Source organism: Amblyomma americanum, chromosome 1 (genome assembly GCF_052857255.1).
Source record: "Amblyomma americanum isolate KBUSLIRL-KWMA chromosome 1, ASM5285725v1, whole genome shotgun sequence".
NCBI classification, from domain to species: Eukaryota; Metazoa; Arthropoda; class Arachnida; order Ixodida; family Ixodidae; genus Amblyomma; species Amblyomma americanum.
The window spans coordinates 21,690,386-21,715,964 of record NC_135497.1 but is presented as its reverse complement, the minus strand read 5'-3'; the positions used below and the strand labels follow the sequence as shown (position 1 = coordinate 21,715,964).

Genomic DNA, 25,579 nt, shown 5'->3' with positions numbered 1-25,579 from the left:
CCTGCATACTTCTCGGACGAAACATGGCGCAAACTCCCGGATGACGTCAAGAAGCGCTGCGATGAGAACGTCGAAAAAGATGGATCAATAAAGGAAAGGAAAGTTTGTACTCGTTCTAAAAGTTAAATCATATTAATTATAGTTTCTCATCGCTGCTAGAACCTTAGTTGTGTTAGCGTGCGACTGATTTGTCGAGAGCTGTATCATCATTGTAAGATTTGTAAAATCAGGCGTGCAGTGCAAGCATCATTGTTATTGTGGGGTAGTTGAATAGCATCGTGTTTCTAGCATGCCAAAACAGAAACTGGAGAACAGTTGGCTGCGTTTATGCTTCTTTATATGCGTGCTTTTTGGTTTTGTGTGCTTTTGTCTACAGGAAGCCTAGTTGTGGCACTCGGCTTGGAGATGCTATATGACCAGGCATTGTATGCTCCGAAAACTTCTTAAGCCACAAAAGAGTGCGATAAGATCCGGCGACTTGAGTTGCAGACGCTGGCTGTAACTCGGTGGCTCGGCATCCTGTCTGCTAAAGTTGTAAGCAGGAGGAAACGTTTCTCCGTCATCACTCCTGCCAGCCAGAAGTAGTGGTGCAGTAGGAAGCACTGGGGAAGGACCGAAGCGGAGGCGGGAGCAAGAGGTAGCGAAAGAGGGGGACGGGGGGGATTCGACATGCTCGAAACGTTAGTAATAGAGTGACTCTCCGCTTAATTTGTGGTCCCGGGTTCGTACCCTGGACCAGGACGAATTTTTCTTCAACCGCGAAGTTCCTGAGAACGCTGTATAGCTTTTCTTTGTAGTCGTATGGCTGTGCATGGGTGGATGCCAGTGAGTAATGCACCCTTATTACAAATATACTCCACCTTGGTGGATTCCCCTAAACATCTGAGCAGGTATATGTGTGTGTTGTTAATCGAACTCTATGCTGGAAGTTTCGAATGGGAAGCACGCATAGCGAACACGTCTAAAACTGGCGCTACCAGCGCTGGTGCGGATTTTGGAGTTTCGGACATCAGTATTTCCGCTACTGCGACAAGTCTTGTCCAAGTGCCGTAAGGCGAAGCTATCATTCTGCCTTGGCGCGTCCGACCCAGTGACACTCAGTCGTCGCAAAATTATTAGTAATTAGGAAACTGGCACCGCCGAATGGACCTTGTAGGCAACGTGCTAAAAATAGGGTGACGCTAAAGCTATCCCTTAAGGGTATGACGCCACAGCGTTAATGGTTATTTGCTGCAATCTTTCGTAATTAACGCCTCTTTCTAATCACACATACTCATTAGCATGCTTAAGCAGGCACACTAGAACACGTGAAACACATGAAGACACTCGAACTCTTTCCTTAACCAAGTAGAACGAAAGTGCCTCTTTGGCCTAGGGGTAGCGTATCTGACTTGCAACCCATAGGTCATGGCTTCGATTTCCAGTATATTGCAGCAGTTTATATAAAGCATAGTTAATTTACATTCCTACGTGTTATGATGACATTTCAGGCATGCTAAGGCCTCATAGCCAAATATAAATATGGTTTTTGGTCGTTTCCATTCCATAGGGGAACGTGTGACCTTCAGAACGCTGCCGACCAATCCTTAATTAGCGCAACAACGCGCACGGCTTTTCTTCTGAACGTCTGCTTTGCACTGTCGCATTAGCTCTGATTTCCTTTCTTTTTACTTTTGTCTCAGTGCCATTCAAAGTAACTTCATGGTGTACAAACAATGAGACGTTTGGCAAGTATAATATTAAATGATGTGCTTATGAAGAGAAGGATGATCGGTGGCATCATACACAACATAACAAAAGTCATAGTTCAAGAAAAATACTGAATGAGAACCTCAGAAACAGTATTATTTACACACACTCTCTCAGTTTACTTGCCGCTCTCCACTCTAACAAATGCAATCACTCCGATGCACGGTGACATCATACACAACATAACAAAAGTCATAGCTCAAGGAAAAAATATAAAACTTCGCTGGGTGCCGAGTCATCTCGGAACAGAACTCTGCGCTGCACAGGCTCGTGGCAAGCAAATAAAAAAGAAAATATTCTCTTTAAGGATTGCATGAACTCGGTAAATCGTAAAAAAAGCAAAAAATGGCAGTCCGCTTGGGACAATGAAGCGAATTACAATATACACTTTGTAAAACCAGTTTTAGGAGAATGGAAGTCCTGTACCCGCTGAGAGCGTTTCAAGGAAGTGATTATCTGCCGTGTCCGTATAACACCCACACATCTAACACATAATTTCCTACTGACGAAATAAGAGAAGCCCAAATGTGAATTATGCGAAGATGAGCTAACAATAAACCATGTTTTATTTTCATGTAGAAAACTTGGAACACTGAGGAAAATGTATTTTGAAGTTTTTTACACTGAACACAGGCAATTTCACCCTTAGGTGAAATTCCACTCTTAGGTGAAGATGCACTTGCTCACATTTCACATATTTTTATGTCTTTAAAGACAGCAGTTTTCAACAAATTGTAGATCTGATAATATTGAGTAATTTATAAGAAGAGACTTTTTTAACCACACCTCAGCTGTTTTCTCATTTCTGAGAAGAAGGCTGTGGTCTTTATTCGATTGGTTGGCAGCCTCAACATCCTTGCACATGAAATGATAGTTGCAGAGGTTACTCGACTTTCGTTAAAGCTTTGTCTTTTCTTTGGCATCACTAGGTAGAAAAACAAACATTTTAGGCCGTCTACACCACCAATCAATTTTTGCAAATTTTATAAAGTTCTGCAGAAAAATTTTCTATACCTTGTGCTTGGCGCATGATGGCCATAGCTGCCTACGTGCCATTAAACACAACAATACTTTTTCTCGTCGCCGCATCATGTACGGGCTGCCATATCATCCTGTTAACTGTACGCAGTGTCGCGCTTGACCGCTTACTTAATGAGGCCAGATACATTGTCACAGGACTTTCGGGGTACACACGCCTTGATGCGCTCAAGAGCTTCAGAAAGCTCAATGACCCTTCAGAGCTCCTCGACATGCGCACCCACACGCACCAAACGAGACTTCGCGGCACAAACGCAGGCGGATCCTCAGGCACCATGTACACACATTTCCCACTTTGCCGAGCAAGACGCCGCAGTAGGAAACCACGCCACTCACTGAAGGGAAGCCACTTCCACTACGTATCGATGCGCATCTGCGAATGCGGCGCGGGGCTCACTCCCCTCAACTGAACGTGTTCTGTACACGGACGCTGCACTTCCTGCAGATGGCAGCAGCCACACTTGCTATGCGACTGCGTGGTACGACCAGACAACAGAGAATCAGGGCCGATCCCCCCCCCCCCCCCCCCCCTCCATACATCGGCAGGAGCGCAGTCCAGTAGCTGAGAAAAACTAATGGCCATTTCAGACTATTTGCAGTCGGCTCTCGCACTTTCTTCTGAAACTGAACCCATTCACCGTCGTCTGTGCACGTACTCTCAAGCTGCCTACCGGGCATGCGCCAGCGTTCTTTATATGGAGCCTATAATGCAGAACATAAGGCATAACGCATGCCTGCTTCGCGAACGCGGTCAGCATGTAATCATCCATTCGGTAACGTGCGCACTTCGCACTTTCCGCGCACTTCGGTATCCATGGAAACGAGAAGGCTCATAGAGTATAGCACGCGCTGATCTCTCTCGCACTGATACTCCTCGTTCCGTCGCTACCACACCTGAGGTAGCAGATCTGATCGCGGAGAGGCCTGTGACGAAACCACTTTGCGCCGCCTTCCTCACTGCTGTGGGCAACCCCCTCTCTATACCTGCGCTTGCTCTGATGGTATTCACGCGAAGAGAATCGGTCCTGCTGCGGCGGATTCAAACAGGCACCATTCTTAATCTTTTCTTGGTGGACCGTTTTCATTGGGACGGCAGGATGCCACCTGTATCTGGTTCCTGGTCCAGGTGCAACTGCGGTGCGAATATGAACTACCTGTTCTGGGAATGTCCTCTGTACACACCACCTCGCCTTCGAGTGCTGGCCACGTTTAAGCAGGAGCCGTGGACTTCTTCTATCTGGACCGGGGCCTGCCCCGATACCTCGTCTCCAGATTGTGCCATCGAGCTCTGGCGGGCACTCCTCGTGTTCATCCATGACTCTGAGGCGTCGCTGGTTGACGAACGGCTCCGCAACGCTCTCGAGAGGCACACAGCCTCCACTTAGCTGCCTCCAGGAAGTTTTAATAAAAAGGAGGCAGCCTTACCCCTTCTCCTTAACAACATCCCCTTCCACCGTAGCGCCTTCGGCGCATTTTAATGTGGAAAAAACATGGGCTTCAATCAGTTAGTCGCGTTAATTATAGCATGTACTGAATCTATGACGGTTACTGATGGCCAGCTACAAATCTTTAACTGCAACCAGGCGCCCATCTGTTTCGGCAAAACAAAAAATTGAAGAGACAGGTAACGTGAAAGCGTAATGGGTTACTTCCCATATATGCAGGCGGTCATTCTCTACTTTACATTCACAGATCCCTGGGAGTCCTCATACTCCTCCTGGCACAGTGGTGCGGCGGTTAAGCGATCCACCACTGCCCTACGATGGCAGGCGCTTCTATATTCTTGAGCCTTGTGCGTTATAGGTTGCTCTTTCCGAGCAACCAATAGTTAATTTAACTACCACCTGCCACGGTAGGCAGTTTGCTAACAATCTGGTTGGCAGGCTGTGAGGACGCTGTAAGGTCACGAGACCTCCCAGGCCCACCAGCCTCCATGGTTGCTCTCTGGGCACCACCTGCCAGACCAATGCCCGTGATTTTAGAGCGTGAGACTACTTCTCGCGTTTCGTAACCCTGGGTTATGCGTTATAATGGCAAATCGTAACCTAGTGATTGCCGCGGTAACCGACGGGGTTACGTAATTGAATAAAATAAGAGATGAAGAAAATTTATTGAAAAACACGAATACGTAGCTTACAAGGATTCAAATAAGAGTCGAGCAAACAGAGGACACGGGGCATGCAGAGGTAGTGCGGTACAGGAGGAAAAAGTCTCGAAATCAAAAATCACAACTTTGTGCAAGCAGACCTTATGGACTTCATTCGTACATTCTGAAGGAAAGAAAATGAAATAAACTCCCGCGGGAGCCCCGGCCACAGAGCATATTGAATTCTGCGCAGTCAATGGTCCTTTGAGCTCTCACATAAACAAGGAGAGACGCAGGCCTGTGACTTCACAAGCCAAACAAGATTAGCTGTAAAAACCTACAGGGCAATTGAGAGAAAGGGTTCGCCTAAAGTGTAGCAAATGCATAGATTAATATGTTGTCCCTAGTGACACGGCACCCTTCTTGAGTTTGATGTGTGGCATCAACCACCTGCGGAGGAAGCTTTGCTCTCCAAGGGTAAGGAGTTGGCTATCTAGGTAGCGCCATAAAATCACCGAGAGATGGACGTGCTAGCATCAGGAACATGAGCCGACGTGGTTGGCGCAATTATACGGCTGCATTCCTGTTTTTCCAAAGGATCAGACCGATGAGCCGCGTCAAGAGGCTCGAACTTCCCGCGCGGTTTTTTAGCGATAGCTACAATACGTCGGCCACTTCGCGAGGTCAGCGTGGCACCACTGGTCTGCCAGCTGTGCGCATGCGCAGTGACGTCATAGCCCGCAGCTGGTGTGCTCGCCGCTGTGCCGACGGCAGAGCAGACACCGGCGGCCTCGTCAGTTGTGCGCATGCGCGGAGTGAGGACAGAGCACGCAGCTGGTGTGCGCGCCGCGCGCGTACATTATGCTAGCATTGCTAGCTAGCATTATGCTGGCATTTAATATCTGATTTAATATCTGCTACGGGTCCCATTTGGGCCCAAGATATTAAACTCATTTTTGGAAATGTGGCGGAGTGCTTGAAGCTTGCTTCACCTCTGCCACAGGTTGGCCTGGTATTGCATTGCCTCCGGTATCGGCCTGGGATATAATAGCGCGCGTCTTTTCTTTCACTTTTTGCTCTCCTATCTTTAACTCTCCTACTTTCAGCACGTGGCAGCGATTGTGGCTCAACTAGAGCTAGTGGGCAGGCCTGTGCACTTTCCTCTACATTTTTCCTGACAACAACAGCAAGCAAGCAAGCGGCGCCATGGCTGCCGTGGCAGCTGCCGGCGGCGTGGCGCGCCGGCGAAAGCGAGTGGGGGAAGAGTGGAGAGGGGGAGAGGGTGAATCCATGTCTAGGGACGAAGATGAAAAAGGAACTCCAAGCTAAACACAGCGGCGAAAGACTGACTTTGCAATTCGACTGAGCGAGTTGCACTCGGCCAGCTGTAGCTATCGCGTAACTCCAGGTTTAACCAGAGCTAAACCACGGCTATTTATTTTTCCTTCGCGCGACACAGGGATGGAAAAAGCGCGTGAATCTAAACGGCTCAATGTGCTAGCCACAACACACTCTTCAAGGATATGTGTTTGTGCCTCAGCCTGAGCACAGTTCACAGCGCGAGTCTGGAACCAAGCGCCAGGAGTGGAGCCTGTCTTTGGTGGGGAGCATGCCCCACTCGGCGCGCCACCGGAAGTCCCTCTCCGCGTGCGGTAGGTTGCTACAAAGGGCGTCCGCCCATTTCGGGTCAGGCGCGCCCGTCTGCCGAATGCCCGGCGGTGAATCAGAGAAACAGAGGGCCGCACGAAGTCTGGATGCACTCATGGCGCGTCAAGCCCCACCCGGAAACATCTCTTCCCGAAGCGGCGTAGAAGGCAAGAGGAGTGAGCGCCGTTGGTGCGCTGATGCCGAGACCGCGCGGTACCAGGACCCGCCGCCTACTTCCGAGCCTGTACAGCAGTAAAGGCGGCCCCACATAGTCCAAATGGTCCACAAGTTCTGCTGTCCATTTTACGCCCGGCACCCGGCAAAAAGTATTAGACCGATTTCACAAAGCGCACTGCGCCTGCATGCGCTTACCGGAAGCGACCAAGCCGCCATCTTACCTACAGTCCTTCTCCGCGCCACCTGAGCAGCAGCCCGATTCATTAGTGCTTTGAAGCGCTTTTGATTTGCTTGCAGTAGCTTTCCTTAGCGGTATTTAACACATTTTGCTAAAGGAACCCGATGCGGGTGCACATCTAAGATGGTAGCAGCTGTTTCGACGCGGGCAGCTCGTGTGCGCAGCATGGCCGCTGCAGTTGTCAGCTTGCAGTGGTGAAGGTCTTGATCAAAACCCGCTTGCCCCACATTCTCGTGATCTACCAGACCAACCTTGTTGCGCATGCCGATACAAGCGTTTTAACCTGTTCAGACGATGTTCGTGTTTCTGGCCACTTGATTTCCCGGTAATTTCCCAACTGTCAATATGGCAGATACGTCACGATTTTTGTCTACTTTTTCGTTTGTGCTTCTTTACTTAAAAATAAATGAAAGACACTTAGTTTTTCTTTTTATTTTAGCGACAGCCTTATTATACCGAATAAGCAGTTTTTACGTCATGTTTTACTGAATTCTCTGTGATATTATACAGAACGAGCCCAATCTAAAGCGTGAGTTTCCTTCCGGCCGCCGGCGAGTGCACACGCCTGCGGCCGGGGTCTCTCACCAGGCCCTTTGTTCTCGCCCGTCGGCGTCCTCCGAGGCCCTCGCTTCCACTACGCGCGCCCTACTTCGGCCCGCTACCTTGGATTACTCAACCGTCATCCAAGAAACCTTGCTGCGCCTCATTTTCTGCGGTCCTACATCAGCTAAACTCCCACGCCCTTGCACTGCAGCGGTTTACCCAGCAGACTTTCCCTCCTCCTTCGAACGGTTTACCACGGTGCTGTGTCCGCGTGTGTCTGCTGCTCGGACATCTCCCTGTGGATTCTGGACGAACGGGGACTTTTTCGCGCGCACCTCGTGTGCCTGCTTTCCCCTCCTGCCTCAATGGCAACTTTGTCCTTCGGGGCTTCCTAATACCCTCTTCCCCGCGCGCCATTCTGGCCCACTCTCATTCTCCTGCCTTCACAGCACTCCTTTGCGAGTAATTTCTACTCCCCCTACCCGCGCGCCTCTCCGGCCCGCTTTCCTCACTCGGGCGCTACTTATGCCCCCTTATTGCGGTTTTTTCCCGCATTCCACTTTCACGGCTTCTTATTCAGTCGCCCTCCTTTTCTAATCTCAATTCTGCCCCTCTGTGGCTATAGCGTGCCGGCAGTCCGCTTTTCGGCGCATTTTCCGGGCGTTCTCGTTGTTGCGTGTGCGCCCAGGGGTTGGCCGCAGTTGACGGCACACACGGGGTGCGTGCACGCGTACTTCGCTATCTAAGGGCGGTAGTCTGCGTTGTCGCGTTCGCGAAGGGAAGCCCCCGGACTCATCCGCTTCTGCCGCCACCGCTTCTCTCCGTCGGGCGCCTCGCTGCACTTGCCCTCCCGGTCCGTTCGCCACGCTGCGATTCTGTTCGCGCGCTCTTTTCGCACGGGGCCATACTCTCTTCTAGCCTTCCTCGCTCCCTTTCTTCACTGCGCGCAACTACACTGCCCGCCATCCGCCCACGTGGTACTCCCAAATTTTCCTGCCGTCAAGGCATTCCCTGCGGGTGTTCACACCTCGCCCTTTTCGGCGCGCCTCAACGGCCTGCTTTTTCTTTGTGTCCATCTGACCCCCACCCTACGAGCGCACTTCGTGCCCTCTAATTTCTCTTTTGCGCCGCTCTTGTTGCATTTCCTTGTAAAACTTACGTCCGCCCTCTAAGGCATTCCCTACTCGAGCGAACCGCCCATCTGCTCGTATTGTGGGTTTTCTCGTGGTGGCGTGGGCTCCACGGGGTTGGCCGAACTTGTCAGCACACACGGGGTGGGGTGCATTGACACGCCTACACTATCTATGGGCGGTAGTCTGCGTTGTCGTGTTCATGGGCAGGGACCCCCGGACTCATCCGCTTCTGCCGACACCGCTTCGCCCTTTCGGGCGCCTCGTTTCCCGTGGCCTCCCGCTCTCTTGCCGTCGGGCTGGTTCGCTCGCCACCCCTTCCCGCCTTGGGTCGACTTTGTATCTCTTTACGGGCATTCCATGCCCCCATCCCCTTCGCGGCATCCTACTTCTTCCTTTGCGCGCAAATTCCTTGCCCGCCATCTGCTTATGCGGTACACCACCATTCAGGTGCCTCCCCATTGGCCCAGAAGCCTGCGCCTCCCTGCGGTCCGCGCGCCTCAAGCCACGCCCCCCGCGTGCTCAGTCGGCTCCATCACCCAGCCGAGTGCGCATCGGCGCTCTGCTCTCGAGTGCGCATCGGCGCTCTGCTCTCGGCTCGGCCTCCCTTCCCTTCTCGACTGCGGGAATTGCGACTTCGCCTCGGCGAGCACGTACCCCTCTATTTCTACTCTCTTTCCTTTACCTTCCCCCTCCCCCAGCGCGGCGCAGCGACCATTGCCTCGTTCCAGAGAGAAATTACTGCACGCGTCGCGTGGCCCCAACTTTCAATTTTTCCTTCCTTCAATAACATCCCCCCTCCCAAACTAAAGCGTATATACCGGTTATAATCATGCGTGAATAGTCAGTTGTATTCCTGGCAGCTCAAATGAGGGTGAACAACATTTATGCTTTACATTTGTTTTACTCTGCATTAGTCACTCAATACCGCAATTGAATCAGACAGCGTTGTTTTGGGACAAGTCGTTCAGCAGTGCGTCACTGCATGCATTTCAGCTGCGTTTGGTAATGGGGCGCGAAAGGTTGATATTTGGTTTTTTAGGCTACTTAAAACATACCGCTCATCTGTATGTTTTAGGTGAGCTTTTATTATACGCGTAGAGTACATGAACAAAAATATTAGAAATATCGAGACGTCATGATTATTTTACAGCCTCACAGCAATAAACCTCGGCAGTACGAGCAAGCTATGCGGTTTTCTTTAAAGAAATCTGTGAGAATCCGTTTAATCAGTACAGGGCATTTGAGACTGGGAATTTTGAATGCGCGGCGTTTCAACTGAAAAGTGATTAGTAATCTTGCCTCCATGTTCGTTTCATGAAGCTTCATGAAGTGCCGCGAAGGTGAAACTGACCTTCCCTAACACAAAAGCTCCTTCAGAAGAACTTGACGGCAAATAAAAGGCTCTTCTACACCTAGCGCCACGCTTAGTATATGAAAATTCTCGTGGTCCTAACTTTCACTGATCTCGAGGGACTAGAAGCTAAACACTGGCTGCCTCTCTGACCGTTTTCAACACGCTCCTTGTGTTGACCATTCTTTCCTTTATGGCTACAAGAAATCCAGTGCGTCTGAATAAAAAATGCAAAAAGATACTATCACTTCGTGGAGAAGAGTGCTCAGTCTTGCTGAATTGATGACCAGCACACAGCACAACATGTTCACAAACACGCAACTACAGCCACTCATTCAGTCTTCCTTGAACAGCAACTGCAGACGCCTCGAATTTTCTGGGTGAATTGCGTGATGACACGGGTGATAAAGTCGGTAGTGTTTAGTTTAGGGGGTTTAACGTCCCAAAGCGACTCGGGCTATGAGAGACGCCGTAGTGAAGGGCTCCGGAGATTTCGACCACCTGGGGTTTTTTAACGTGCACTGACATCGCACAGTACACGGGCCTCTAGAATTTCGCCTCCATCGAAATTCAACCGTGCGGCCGGGATCGAACCCGCGTCTTTCGGGTCAGCAGTACAGCGCCGTAGCCACTCAGCCACCGCGGCGGCTACGGGTGATAAAGTCATTTCTGTGCTTCATTACACGCTCTCGGTGCACGCTCATCCGACAAAGGCCGTCCAGCCTGTTGTTTGTCATCGTTGAGCGTAGCCAGGTTTTCACTCTGCTCATTGTCCTGAAGGAGCGCTCGACCGTACATTTAGTACTGGCAAAGCCAGGGCCACCTCAATGGCTTTTTCAACACCGGGTAATAATGTCTTTACCTGATGTAGAAGCTCGCAGTAAGTTATTTCTGATGGCTCCCCAGTTTTGTTGCACCACATCTCGTACCAAGAGATGGCATCTTCCTTGAAGTTGTCGATGCCGTAAAAGCATTGGAGTTCTTCGGCGAGGGCAGCGAACTCAACACGGCTCAAGTGCTGCTTCATTTTTAATGGATGCAGCTGGAGAAGTTTGAAGCTTCTCTCATTGCTTTCAGAAAAGCGGTGAGCTAAATAAGCAGTGAGTGAGTCCAAGTATGGCACATATATTGCCGCACGCTAGTATTCCTCCGGCGACTGAAAACCGTAGTTCTCTCGGTGGGCCTGACGAGAGACTTGTATTGGTACAGGTATCACCACATTTAAGTGATTGGCTGCCTTCCTTGCTGCATTCACGATGCAAGATAACTCTAAAGCGTTTGTCCGGTGGCCGCGAAAAATACGTTGCAGCTCAGTGATGTGGTCATGCACAGAATGGAAGCCCATAAATACACCTTGCAGAACGTTCGTAACTGGTTCGAGCCGAGCGCTGTACTTTCCTACAGTCTGCAAGAAGACGATGAAAGATGAGATTTTGTTGCGCAGTAGAGGATGTGAGCTCGTTGTCTAGTTAAAGCGTTCGAGCATGATTCCGTTGACGCGAGCCTCTCCAGTGCCGGAAATGCATAAAGATACGACACGTGAGTAGTGTGGGCAATTTGCCCATCGTGTGCCTGCGGTGTACTCAGCCACACAGCGGCGATTCTTGCCGGGCAACAGTTCTTACGTGTGCCAATTGCCGCGACCGTCATGACGCTGCCTCAAAAGATTGTCCTCGCCTGACAAGGGAAAATGCGATACTCAAACAAATGACGAGACAATTCCAGACACAGAGAAGCTGCCGCTAAGGTGCGACGACGTCTTCGCCCTCGTCACAGACCTTCTAAAAGTGTAACGAGCATTGGAAAGGATCTTCCAAGAATTTCCGCAACTTGTCCTCCCCCTCCGCATAATACTTTAAGGATTGGGAGCAATATGACTGGCAAGACACAGACGGCTGTCGCAGACGGGCCTTGGCTATCCCTGCCTGAGCTACACACACCCGCAGTGACCAAGCAGGTATTGCGAACTCAGAGTCCCAAGACCATTGCTAATCAAGCACAAATCACAACTCCGGTCCAAGACCGGGACCGGCAAGTGACTTGGCCATCGCTACCGAAGCACCCACCCCGGCACCGCGCACCCCGTGTGTTGAGCCTACTGCTGCTGGTCGGGTAGTAGATCAGCAACCGGACCAGGTCGCCGACGAGCAAGTGATTGCAATGCTAAAGCCAATCGTGAATGCCATGCGTGTGCTGCTTTTCAGCATGCACATGCCAGCTGCACATAATGCACTGAAGATGCTGTATTTGTTGAATCCAGTGCTTGCATTTGTCCAATAGCTGGCACAACGCATCCTCCAGCCTCATCCTTCAGAGAATAAGTCCGATGCTTACGTTGTCATCAACATTATCAGCTTCAACGGCCAGCAGCCTTTCATGAGACTGAAACGTCAGCGCTGCCTTGTGATGGAGGGTCCTTGATCTGTTAATTCCACTCAGGTCGCAGCAGTCGGCAGCCGTCAAGGTGTGCTGGCTACATCTGCGGCGGCCTGTTACTTACAGTGCTTGTGTCATTGCCTGTCGTGCTTGCTACGGACGACCGCATTTCTCTACTTATTCTTTTACGCTCCCCTCATCCCTCTCCCCCAGTGCAGGGTAGCCAACCGGAACATTTTACTGGTTAACCTCCCTGCCTTTCCTCGACCACTTCTCTCTCTGCATTTGTGAATTTTCCAGGTAGCACCAAAACATTATAGCAATGTTAATTTTTGTTTGGTCGAACATTAACTCAATGCTCTTAATGTATTTGTAAGGCCGATGCTTGTTTGGGCTAGATTCATTTTTATTAGTGTATGACGCTTACCCCGCAGAAGATAGAGCAACGCCACTCTGCCGGAGACGAGCTTGCCAAGGATCCACCCAAATGGTTTCTCATTGTACAAAGATGCACGTGCTGGGAAACATGTGGCCGGTGGGAAGGTGGTCGGAATCATTTACTGGCTGCCGCCGTTGTGGCGAGGCCTCTCAAGCCAGAGGGGCACTCAGCCGAATGCACATTCCCTATGGTTGCCGGTTCGGTGGCCGGCGTACGAACGTATCCTGATTATAGCGAGCGACGAAGGCGAAAACAAGATGCCCTGTGCACTGTCTGCCTCCGTGTCGCTATCTCTCTAGAGATCAAAGAAACAGACACCCATCTCAAGACGGCTCGATACACATGCTCGCCGGTGCCCCTGTATACATGCAACAGGTCGCCCTTCAGCAGAGCTAACGATGGCGTCGTTTGAAAACGGCGGAACGACGCGTGCCCGGACGCGGCACTTCGCAGGTGTGACCCAAAGCATGGAAGCGGGGCTGCTTTTACTCTTTTGGCTGAGCGCACCGCAGCCCCTGGCGTGCGGCGCTTTCAGGGACGTTTTCGCCATTAACGCAGCCATCACTCACGGTCCGAGTGAGGAGGCGCGTCGCAGTAGCACTCAGGGCGAGGATGACGGCGGCGATGTGCGGGGGGGGGGGGGGGGGGGGGGGAACTCGGATGCCTTTTCAGGAAAGAGGGATCTTGTATTTAGTAACGGTGTACGAACATACTGCCCCGTGTATTTAGTTTTACTTTGGTTTGTGTTATTGGCCGGGAGCTTGGTTTGAGGCTGTAATGTGGCGGCCGCTTCGAAAGCAGGATCTGCCTGTTGTCGGTCCCATCGGCTCCCTGTCAAGTCGCTTACTCGCTGGTCATTAAGAGCGTCCTGGCGTTTGCCCGCGCCCGTTCTCGAAGAGTGCCGGCTATGCTTTATGGCCGTCATTTTTCCCTCTTTTGCCGCTCCATATGATTTTACTCGTTCTCTCCGAAGCCTAGCTGTGGCGTTCCTTTATACTTGTTTTCATTACGAACAGTACGGAAAAAGCGCGCGGGTCTCCATTTTTGGTGTCTCTCAAATACTTTTTATATGAGAAAAAACGTTGCTCCTTCACCTTTCTCCGGCAAATCATACCGCAGACGCACTGCAGCTGTTTTCATGGCAGTGTGGCTTTGTGGGTGTTTACACTGTATAAATTCGTCCGAAGCGCTTGACAATCGTTTTCATAACCAGAAAATGAAGCAAAGCATAGATTCCTACATATTACACTCTTCCATTATTAAAAAAGCTTATTTAATTGATTATCCTATTTTGATAGGTGTATATACACAAAATGTATTTGCGGTTGCATTTATGTAGGACCAAAATAATTATGTGGTCCTATATAAATTCGTTGAAATGGATCGCATATTGACACTATTTGCCTCGGCTTTCAGTGCACTACAAGCGCGGATTCATATAGGCTCGGTTTGGGTGCCGGGGTGGTCGAAATTTCGTCATTTCGGCAAGGAGTGTCTACAAGCAAATGTGACGCCACAGGAAGGAGCCACACTTTTCTTTCTAAGCGTGGTGGCCTAGACTTCTTCCTAAATGTAGCCGGCAATTTATGAGAAGCGGAAGTTCTCGCGATAATACCACGTGAGTCTCTAAGTTCAAGATAGAAAACCTCAAGCGTTCCTCTCAGAATTGTTCGCTATCTTGAGCCTGTCATTCTTTCACTGCCATGCCAACACCAGCAAGATTACGTCATAGTGTGCAGAGTGCAAAGTTTGCTTGCACTCAAAAGTTTGCTTGCAAACATTCGCACAAACTTGCTCAAGAACAAAAAAGACCCCTCCCCCCCTGCCCCAAGAAAAAAAAGACTGAGGGACGTCACAGCCAGCTGACTGCTTGCAAATTCATACACGATATAGAAATAATTACCTTTGTCGTTCCCAAAGGCAAGTCGCAGACTTTCGGCAGGGAATCGGTGTACTACGCAGCAGTGACGAACCAAATTTTCCAGCGTTGCAGCCCGCTGCTGAACTGATCGCACTTACAGAATGCTCCTATCGCCTCCATCTTCTGGGCAATTCTAATATGCTGCAGCATGTTCTTCCGCTTAGTGAAGCCCTTGTAGCAGACGCTGAAACGTCTATAACGATCAGGATTGTCATGATGTGTCACGGTCACCGCGATCAGGTTGATGTTGACCCTCGTTGGGACACTGTCGCCATTCCGGACAGAAGCATGTCAGCGAGAGCAGGACGCGCGCGCTCAGAAAATGTTGGGAACTAAAAAAAAAATCCAAGGAAAGCATTTTTGGTCCTAATCGGACATGACGTCATTCAAAATCACTTGACCAATGACGTCACACGTCACACATGTGAAGTCATGTTTTTTTGACCAATAAGCGTTTCCAGCCTACCTGCCCGCAAACGCTTGTGCCCGTTGCGTGCGCACGCTGTGGTTTGTAGCGTGCGTACGCCCGTTAGACGCTGCGAGATACGTAGCGTTCTGCGCATGCGAAGTCGTTGCCGGCAGAGTAGCTGCGTACGCTAGCTCACTGCGTACGCCCAACTAAAAGTGTCTAGTGTCTAGTCGCGGTGGCTCAGTTTTTACGGCTTTAGGGTGTTGAGCACGAGCACGCAGGGTAGAATGGCCGCAGCGGCGACCGCGTTTCATGACAGGCGAAGCGCTTAAAACCCCCGTGTGCTGCCCGGTGTCAGTGCTTGCGGTTAAGAACCCAGATGGTCGAAATTAAGGCACAGCTATGGCTTTTTTCGACGCATACAGTCACTGAGTGAAAACGTATCCAGTGACTCGATGAACCCTCGATGTAGCCTACAGTTGTAGTCGGCGGGGGTGACAGTGCGGGCCACATCGCGACGGTGCGCCGTGCCACGCGTCTGCGCAGCAGCCGACGCAGACGCAGGGAGGAGTGGCACTTGATTCGCGGCATGACCGACTGCGCCGAATATTTTCATTCTAGTCGCAACATGTGAAACGGGCCGTAGACAGACTTCGGCCCGGCCAATTATCAAATACTGGCTTTTGCTAAAGTTGAGGACCGCACCAGACACCCTGCTGTAGACAATTCGATTGACGGCCTCCTGGGCGTCGCCACATTGCTCGCTGGGCATCCCACGCTAGCGCATCCCATGTTTGCATCCTACGCTAATCCAGGATATGCAGCTAATCCAGGATATGCAAAGCGAAATCTCTCGGCTTTCATTGTGTTCATTGGCGTTGCCGTTGACAACGTTCTAGATTTTGAGGAAAAAAGGGCGCATAGCTGGTTCCCTGGGCCAGTGTACGCCGTTAATCGCTCTTTGAAATACGTTGCCGTGGTGATAGAGACATGTAGGCTGCATGCATTAGCGCTGACAACATTTTTAGGGAAAGGAAATGGGGCAGTATCTGTCTCACATATCGGCAGACACCTGAACTGCGCCGTAACGGAAGGGATAAAAGAGGGAGTGAAAGAAGAAAGGAAGAAAGAGGTGCCGTAGTGGAGGGTTCCGGAATATGAAGCATTATATACGCCGCAGCGTTCATTGGGTGACCAACCTCTTGCGATGTCATTACCTGCCACCTGCCAGGGTGGGCGCGCTGCGTATATCCAGTGAGCGGAACGCTATCAGAGCAGGTTTTTGGAGTTGGACAACAATTCCACGTACATGAAAGCGAGGTTTAGCTATCCACTCACCCAAGGAGCCAGTTGTGCGCCTTTTGGGAAAATGAATGGCCTCTGCAACGTTGTCAACGCCAAAGAATCTCGAGAACGACGGCGGCTCACTTGTTTTCTTTGGTTTTTGAGTAAAGGAAATGGCGCAGCAACCGTCTCACATAGGTCGGTGGACACCCGAACCGTGCAGTAAGGGAAGGGATAAAGGAGGGAGGGAAAGAAGAAATGAAGGAAGAGGAAATAGAAAGTTGAATTTTGAGGAAAGCCGCGCCGCAGCGGTGGAACGCCGTAGTGGCGCATGCGCTGACTAGCGACGATTACCCGAAATGCGCTGCTGACTCGCATACTGTTGCTTTCGCTACAAAAACATTGAAATTACTGCGACTCGCATTATTGGACGCCTAAATTTGTATACTTATCTATATTTGAAACTGCGACACGATACAAGAGCATTCACACTAGGCAATTGCAGGCAGTGAACAAAAGGAGCACTCGAGTACAGTGGATTAAGTGACCGTTTCTGGCACTGAAGATGAAACTTCAACGCCTGTTCGGCCTTATTGCTTTTCTTTGTGCAGGATATGCAATCTCATCCAAATAGAACTTGTTACACTGAATACGAAACCTGCAAGGCTAGGTAGTCTATGAGAAGACACTGTAGTGACATCGAATTCGAGCTTGATACCGCAGCCGTTCCTTCATGCCGTGCTAGAGAACATGGAAATGTGCGCTTGTTGTGAGCGTAACTTCTCTTTAACTAGGTAATACATTCAAGTTGTGCATAGTAAATTCAAGATGGTTCTTTGCGTTTCTTCGGAGGGGCAGCGGACCTCTCCAAACTTGAATTCGACGGTGTTGAAGGAGCAGACGATGATTGATGCCAGATGATGGAGACAAAGAGAAAATATATTTACAGGATGTACAAGGGCAAACTGCGTTACAAGTTGAGTCACACAGACGGTCAAGCTGTAACTGACAAAGAATATTCTCACACAGAGAAACACTCTCTACAAGCCCTTACTCATCGACGCGAGATTAGAGTCTAGGGTTGCAGAATTACCTGCCACTGCACGGAGCCTCTAGCTCAACTAGACAAGACTGCCCTCCAATGATTTTACATGCAATATTAAAGCTTATGCAAACAAAGAAGTTAGGGCGGTGATATTTTGAGTCCCGCCCTCAGCTTCGATAACCAATGGAGGTAGCCACAGCCCCTGAAGGTTGGGCCCAACTTCGAGCCCGGGGCTTGGCTAGAAAAAAAAAAAGAAACACATACAGAAAACATTCTCAAATCTCTCCCTGGGGAGATTTCTCGCCCTTAGTGCTTGATGCTTTCCCCTTCCCTGCCGCACCCGCGCGTCGCCTCTCGAAGGATGAAGCGTTTTGTTTTTCCAGCTAATTGGCGGGACCACTAATCCACTGGCTCGCCGCAGGAATGTGAGACTGCGGAGACCCGCGACGCTTCGGTGCCATCGAGCATGCCAAAAAAGGGGCCCATCGCGGAATGCGAGGTGGTTCGCATTCCGCTGCCGTGGGAATGCTGCCTAAGACCAAGCGGCACCACGTGCTCGTTGTGTGCGCCTCGCATGCTTTCCTGTTGCGCTTAACAAAGCCAGGTGTCTTCGGCCGTCACAGCTGTGCTGTCAAGAAGCCAGTGCCTCCTGCGCCTTTGCCACTGCTTTCGGGGGAGGGGGAGGGGGCACGCGGATAGGGGGAATTCGGTGCTTCACTTAGAGCTCTCCAGGTAGACCGGAGGCCCGCAGTGACTGCAAGCTAAGGGAATGAAAAAATGTACGCGTTGATGAAGCGCGGCCTTACAGGCATGTGGCGCACTGACACAGCTGAATCACAACTCAACAACACCTTTTAGTCTGCTAACTTAGCTGTTAGGTAGAGCAGCTTCAAAAGCAATCAGTATAAATACGGGATGTGGCTTTTTGAATAACCACCTGCTGCAACTGCGCCGTTTTGTGTTTTGTCCTCGCCCGATTTTCACGAAAAATGAAAATGAAAGTTGGTTTTTGAGGAAAGGAAACGACGCAGTAACTGTCTCACATATCCAGCTGCACTCCCGAATCTGCGCCATCTATAGCGTGAGGCCGCGGCTTTCACACGTGCTACATTCACACGCGCATCAGGAGTCAACAGCATGTCTCGTAGCCAGCCTTCGCCACGCACCGCCACTGTATTGCACGTTTTTGATGCGCTACGCGTTTGGAAACCTGGCCGAATTAGCTGTGAGGAAAGTAAAGGAGCAGTAACTGTCTCACTTCTCGGTTGGTACCTGAACCGGTCTGTATAGGAAGGAATGGAGGAGGCAGTGAAAGACAAGAGAATGACAGATGCGCCGTTGTAGAGGGCTTCAGATAAATTTCGACAGCTTCCTGGGCTGCAAGCTGGGAGCTTCGTAAACACGGTCAGGGCATATCATGTTCAAAAAGATGAGATAGAAAACGATAGTGCAAGCACTGTGGGGGACCCTCAACCGCATAATCTGGGAATACGCCAGCTCTCAAGGCGTTAAAGCAAATATAAATTAAGAGAAACCTGGGAAGCCAGGCCTGCTGCGGAGCGAGGTCTCTGCTCATCAGCCCGCCGCTGTGGCTCGCTGTGATCCGCCGCGGTGGCTAAGTGGTTAGGGCGCTCGACTACTGATCCGGAGTTCCCGGGTTCGAACCCGACCGCGGCGGCTGCGTTTTTATGGAGGAAAAACGCTAAGGCGCCCGTGTGCTGTGCGATGTCAGTGCACGTTAAAGATCCCCACGTGGTCGAAATTATTCCGAAGCCCTCCACTACGGCACCTCTCTCTTCCTTTCTTCTTTCACTCCCTCTTTTATCCTTTCCCTTACGGCGCGGTTCAGGTGTCCAAGGATATATGAGACAGATACTGCGCCATTTTCTTTCCCCCCAAACCAATTATTATTATTATTATGCTCCACAGCAACAAGCCGTCCGGCTGGCGGAAGAAGCCGCGAGGAGTCAAGACCTCTTTGCCCGCTTGTAACCGCGGGGGTCCCGGCCCCGTCACCCAGGCCTGCGTGCCGGGGAGGGGGAGTAGAGGGCCTCCTTGCCTGGTGGAAAATAAAGTTGGTATCATCATCATTATCATCATCATCATCTAGCCCTAGCTGCGTGCGACATTCACTGTATGCGATTCCAACGAGAGATCACTTTTACACGACGGAGCACTTAGCAGACAGGTTTGAGGAGCGGAATTTCTGCAAGCGTATGCAAATTCAAGACTTAAGGATGCCTCTACAACTTCCAATGCGTGCGCTGTCTCCTTTCCTTGGAGTACCTCGTGGACTGGAGTCCAGATTAGGTTAATTAGCTCTGCCGGTGTCGGGCCGGCAGTCAGAATTTTGACTGTTTCGGCAGATACCCTACCTGCGCTGTTGTTCCGCGGATAGCCGATTTGAAATCAGTTATAATCACTCGGCCATTCTGTTGAGTTAAGGCCAGCGTAATGGCTACCTCCTCAGCCGCTGTTGCGTCCCACTGTCGGGTGCTGCAGCATGAGACTCGGCCTCCACCCTCCCTGGTTGCTAGTGCTACGAAACCTGTTCTGCCTTAGTATTCCGCCGCGTCCGTGTAAACCACGCCCTGTCTGTTGGCTAGTTTTTACAGCTAAAGCTTTACTGGCCGCGAACTTGCGATTTCGCCGTAGCGGTGCTCCGAGGAGGCACATGACGTCACAACACGCACCTCGCCGCGGGACCGAACCGGTCTGGCCGGGCGGGCGGCGGCTGGCAGCGGCGCACTCGGCGCGAAATAGAGGCGTGCACTGAGTCTCCAGCCGCCGAACGCTTCGGCGGTCAAACGCAGTTGGAGTATAGAGGGTCTCGCTTTGGCTGACGTGACGTCGCCGTGCAGCGCACGTAGTACGTCGTAGTATAAACGCGCCTTCACAGAGCCTGCTCTTAACCGCTAACCAACGTGTACGGTTGCGGCATCTATGGGAGCCACTGAACCCTCCCCCGCACACTCACTGAGTAAAAAGATAAAACCTGTGCCGAGGCGCTCAGAATCGAACCGGGACTTTGGCGTTTGAGGTAGGGACGCTACCAGTCCGCCACCAGGGCTCAAGTTTTCACCATGAATAAAGGGGAATCTAGGGAATGCACACTTTCGATGCAGAAGTCTCCGCGCTTTCGCTACGTATATCCTAACAGAGCTTGGCCATCAGAAATTTTTTCTGTAGAGCTTTCGCTCGGTCCTTTCCTCTACCCTCATGGTGTACCGGATGCATGTTCTTTGGTTCTGGTGGGATTTTGATTTTAAAGCGAAAGCTTTACTACACCAGCCAGCGAGCCATTTCGGCTCGTCGCGTCCTGTGCGATGGCGGACGAACGACCTTGAGCCCCCGTCGCCTAGCAACGCCGCAGCCGCGCTCTAACAGATGGCGCCGCCGTCGACGATGGTGCCGTCGCCGCTCGCTCCACCAGGTGTGCTCCGCTGGGGTAGAGGGAGAGGAGGTGTCGCCTCGCGGCGGTTATATATATATATATATATATATATATATATATATATATATATATATATATATATATGTATATATATATATGCGCTTTCAGTGTATTGTAGCCGTTATGGAGAGCGCGAAAGAGACGCACCAACGACAGAATGAAGCGAGGAAGAGAGAACGCGCTCAAGAGATGCCAGAAGAACGCGCCGCGCGACTCGAGAAGCGTCGTAACGAAGATGCGGCTAGAAGTCGTGCCACGTCCCGGAGTGACTCTTCAATTGCGGGAGACCGGTTTGAGTTCTAGCATCGGAATGAGACGCTGTGTAGACGACGTGCAGAGGAAACGAAACTTTCGCAATTCAGCTAGGGTTAACCAGAGCTAAAGCACAGTCAAATTTTTGTTCCTTATGTCTGTTGGGAAACGTCTGTTTGTTCCTTATGTCTGTGTCCGAGCTGCGCTCGAGGTTCGAAGCCTAACTTTTCTAGTATTTTTAGCCCCGAATGGCTACGCAGGAGTCCTTGTTTTTGTGCTACTCTGGTAGTCTAATCAGCTCGTCTAGTGTGTTTGAAATCCCCATGTTAAGAATTTTCCGGGTGGATGTGTACGGGGGGAGGTCCAGGGCAGTTTTGATGCCTTTCGATGGGCTCCGGAAAAATTTCGACAACCTGGAGATCTTTTACATGCAGTGACAACGCATAGCCCCCCGGCCACGGCGGCCGCGTTTCGATGGAGGCGAAACGCAATGGAAACAAATGAAAATTGGTTTTTGGGGAAAGGAAATGTCGCATGATATGCAAGCTCAGAACAATGAAATGCAACTAATAAACCACTAAGAGAAACCCACAAACAAATAAACAAAAAATGGACGCTACAGCAGCAGCCCACGCACTCCTGTAGTGGCTTTGCGTATGGACATTAGAAAGATCTTTAAAAAAGGATAAAAGGAACACTGTTCAAGATGTGCCAGAGAAACCACACAGAAAAATAAGTGTGTACAAGGCAGAGACCAAGAATGAATAAAAATAGTCAAGACTAACAACGAAAGGGTCTATGAAAGGCTTCTGGCGCTGGCACACAGGAGGTCACAAGTTCCATACGCTAAACCCAAAACCTTAAAGGGGCGGAGACATCAAATTTTTGGTTGGAGTGTTCTTAGCTTCAAACATTGCATACTCCCACCCGGCGCGTGATACGTGCTCCGCAATTCAAATATGCACATTAAATATTATCGCATTATTTATACTCAGCGATTTCGGTTTCTGAGTGCAGGGGTGCATTATGACGTCACTCCCGAGGAAGAGCAGCAACCTTGGTCATGTGGGCTCCAAGAGTAGTGACACAGGGACCGCTGCATCGCCTGCTCTCGTACACATGCTGTGCATATCAGGGCCTTTCGAAATGCCGGCCAGTATTGCGATATGCTTTATTTTGGAGTAGTTCCAATTACAAAACAGATATTTGAAATTACAATACAAACATGTTTGCACAAAATGCAGTGATGAAAAGAAACATTTCATTCCTCTTCCTAATTTATCGCATCCTAAAGCTTATTGAGCATCTCAATGAATGAGGGATAATCATGTAGAATGGTACAATTAGTCTGAGCCATAACTGTGTTCAGGAGAAAACATGACAGCTTGACTTTGTAAGCTGCCGAACGACAATCTTTCGGCTTTTCATTTCTCGGCCTTTTGGCGAAGATCATAGCACCGAAGCGCGGCCTTGTGGTAGATCATCCGCCTCACGTTCGGGAGGTTCTGTGTTTGATTCCCAGTGCTGCCGGGTACCTACCGGTTTTAAGATTTCCCAGCCATGGTGCTCGGCTCATCTAGGGTGAGATGCTTGGGAGAAGGGTCTTCGACCAAACCGTTGCCTTGACGGATCAGAGATAAGTTCCGCCGTCAAGCAACCCTAAATCCACCTCGTGCGGTAGAAGCCCATCTTTTTTTAACCCGTCATGCACACCTGCCGGCGCTTGTGAGCCAGCCACAACGGTAGCAAGCAAATACCGCTGCACTTTGCTCGAAGGGGGTTTGGGAGCGGAGAGAGCTATGGCACATCTCTCTTGAGGCTAGAGAAGTGAACGTTGTAAGTTATGTAACTGGCACAAGGCGAGAGTTTTGGACTGCGGGATTTAACCACGTGGAGACGTTTTTGTGCCCACATTTTACGGGAATTTTTAGGTGCAGGCTATCCTTCCCACGCAGTGCACCCCTGGAGAGCCGAACACTAGGCCGGGGGACCGCCTGTTCTCATTGGATTAATTGGCTGGTGGACCGGAGGCCGCGAGAATCGTACCCACGACCTCCCGTAGCCGAGGCGAGCACTCAAGCACGAGGCCACGGCTGCGGTGGAGATACTCTTGTCACAGTTCAGACACTGAAAAGGCGTATGAAGTGATGTGGCATTTTGAGAAACATTAATGACACAAAAAATCGATGAAGAGCAGCTCAAGCTACAAGAATAGTGAGAGCATTAACAAGACGACCTCTTCCACACTCCCTTGTGACACCTCCAGCTGTGGAATGCCCCAGATGCAGCATTCTTGACGGGACATGGCCCGCTTAACTCTTCTGTATGGGTTTCACCACACTGGAATCCCTGCCCGTAACGGACCCACAGATGCTGCACATTTCAACTAGGAATCTGTGCAGGAATTTCAGCAGCTGTTTCCCTTCTCACTAGATGAAAATTGCCTGGGTGATCCGGAGTCTTAGATTTGAAAGTTTGTTAAATTTATGCTCACAAGTTTTTGCTTTTATTTTAATGGTTCATAAGAGTGGTGGCCATATGTGCTGACATTACATGTGCTTTCACAAAAGGAACAAACTCTACTTTGAGAAAATTCTGGAAATTTTCTTAACGGAACACTTTAAATCCTTTCAGGGGCTTCATACACTGCTCATTGTACTGCAAAATAATATTTGAGGCTTTCAAGAAGAAACCCTTGAACAAGAGGGCTGACAAAGGTTGGTTTGCTCATCACTGAGAAGCACTGCCTTTTACTGCCTTTCCAATGAAGGCACACTCCGGCATCCCTTTCGATAGCAGCAATGCTACAGGACAAGCGCCAAGCGATTTCCACAAAAAGTAACAGCTTTTTACGACCTCGTCATCACAGCTCGAACCGCTGAGAAACTAGCCTCTTATTTGTTTCTGCAATAGCCTGCAAGACTGACGAGGCCTGAGAGCAAGATTTACAGATCGATTTTGATGCCACACTGGGGTGGCGTGGCACCTTGCATCAGTATACTGAAAGTACATGAATTCTGCACATTACTATGACTAAGGCTTATTCCAGAGAAAATACTTTTGAACGTAGCTGTGTCTATTCATATGCACCAGACCAAATTTAATGAGGAGTGTGGCAACCTGTAAAGAACCAACCAGTATATACAATGCTCACTTAATTGAAGACAAGAAAAAGATAGCTAGAACAGACAGGCTGCCATGCCTAATATTCATTAGAAGCAAAAATATGTCATGCCAATAAGAACGGACCGTGTGCTGGACACTCACAGTATCGTCAAAACTCGCAGCAAACCTCTGCGTAAATTTCAGTCCGTTTTTTTCCGAGACTTGACCACTTTCTTGATGGTATCCCTCACAACTCCCCGATTTTTCCAGGTAAACGAAATTCCTCCTCTTGACAATTCTAGGTTGCCAGACACCCTTTAAAACCGTCACAGCCCTTCAAAGAAATACAGTAGAACCTTGCTGTTCTGTTCTTGGTTCGTGTAATCTGCAGTATCACAAAACTAAAAATTATGCGTGTTGTGCAATTTTTATTCGCAATACAAATCCTGGATGACTTTTTGAAACGATTTCCTGGTATACATGTCTATAATGTTGCCAAATTCTGACCACATGATGCATTCAGAGACCTAGAGAAAATGCCAGCCAAGCTAGTCATCATTTTTGGATGCTTTGCCCACTTGCAACTGAGCGCTGCGAAGAAGACGCCGCTGCTGCCCTGCACAAAGGCAAGGACACAAAGCATCTTACGAGCAGCTGCGGCTGTTCCACAATGCACAAGTGTAACTGGACAAAGTATCTGAAAACGGTAAAGGCGGAACCGCATGGCGCGATTCAGGCGCGATTGACGCGCGGATACTGGGACGCGCGCGTCGTTTTGACGCGTGCCCAGCACGAAATCGCGCCGCCGCGTGCTGCTGCTCGGAGTAGAAAAAAACGCCTCGCGCGGCGGGTCCGGGGCGCGTCCGCCAATCAGATTTCAAGTAAGTCACGTGGTATTTGGTCACGTGGCATTTTTGGTTTTGCCACTAGATGGCCCTACTCTCTGCGCATCTCGACGGAACCTCTTCGGCGCATTTTTTTTTCGCTCTGCAGAACGGCGCGCACGTGAAAAACACGTGCTACTGTTTCGTGCGCGCATCGAGTTCATCGAAAATGGAGAAAGCAGTCTTCAACGAGGCCCTTATCACGGAAGTGGAGAGGCGTCGCGTCCTGTGGGATATACGCGACCGCCTCTTCTGCTCTGTAGTAAGCGCCCGACTCTCCATTTTCTATGTCAAATTGTAAACAAGCAGCGGCCTCTTGGCATGCAGAAAGTACATAGTCGCAGTTTCGCACACACTCTTCCTGCTTGAAATTAAGCTTGATAAATATACTTCGAAAAAAAATATGTCGTTGTGTAATTACACTAAGATTATTTCTATTGCAGTGTTG

General features: G+C 50.1%; 2 pseudogenes; both read left to right on the top strand.

Moving 5' to 3' along the window:
• Positions 1 to 669: 669 nt before the first annotated feature.
• LOC144120885 (uncharacterized) lies at positions 670 to 4,172 on the top strand (annotated as a pseudogene).
• A 1,570-nt stretch (positions 4,173 to 5,742) lies between these two features.
• LOC144116620 (U2 spliceosomal RNA) lies at positions 5,743 to 5,919 on the top strand (annotated as a pseudogene).
• Positions 5,920 to 25,579: the final 19,660 nt, after the last annotated feature.